At 35.3% G+C, this 538-nt stretch overlaps 1 non-coding gene across 1 annotated transcript; it reads right to left on the bottom strand.

Moving 5' to 3' along the window:
• Positions 1-254: 254 nt before the first annotated feature.
• On the bottom strand, positions 255-327 carry Trnai-uau. Its single transcript has one exon. It is a non-coding gene; the product is annotated as a tRNA-Ile (tRNA).
• Positions 328-538: the final 211 nt, after the last annotated feature.

Raw genomic sequence — 538 nt, 5'->3', positions numbered from 1 at the left:
TATGCGAGTATACTGTAAGTTATCTATGCTTAACAGATAAAAAAAATCTTATTTGAATATATATATATATATATATATATATATATATATATATACATATATGTATGATATTGAAGGGAGTTAACCGTTCACACTGTTGAATAAATATAATATAAATCGTCAAAGGTACATATACAGTGTTTAAATAAGGACATGATGGAACATCGTAGGCTTTTCAACGAATAAAGTCCTATAAAAGCCATTGTGTTATAAAATGCCTCCGACGGTATTCGAACCTGCGACCTCTCGCTGATACGGCGAGCGTCATAACCACTAGACCACGAAGGCTTCATGGTTGAACAGGTCCAAATAACCGTCGGGAACATTGTACTACACAATAGGACTTTATTCGTTGAAAAGCTACAGGGTAGCCTACGATGCTCCATCATGTCCTTCTTTAAAAATATCAGCTACTTCCCGTCCCTGTAAGGTATTTAAAGGTACGTTTAGCAGGTGAAACACACATTTCTGCGAGAGAGTGTTTTCTTTCAATAGCTTT

This window comes from Anneissia japonica, unplaced genomic scaffold, assembly GCF_011630105.1.
Source record: "Anneissia japonica isolate Jap-2015-1 unplaced genomic scaffold, ASM1163010v1 scaffold378_len2302_cov148, whole genome shotgun sequence".
In the NCBI taxonomy this organism is placed as follows: domain Eukaryota; kingdom Metazoa; phylum Echinodermata; class Crinoidea; order Comatulida; family Comatulidae; genus Anneissia; species Anneissia japonica.
This window is presented reverse-complemented; position numbering and strand designations above follow the sequence as displayed.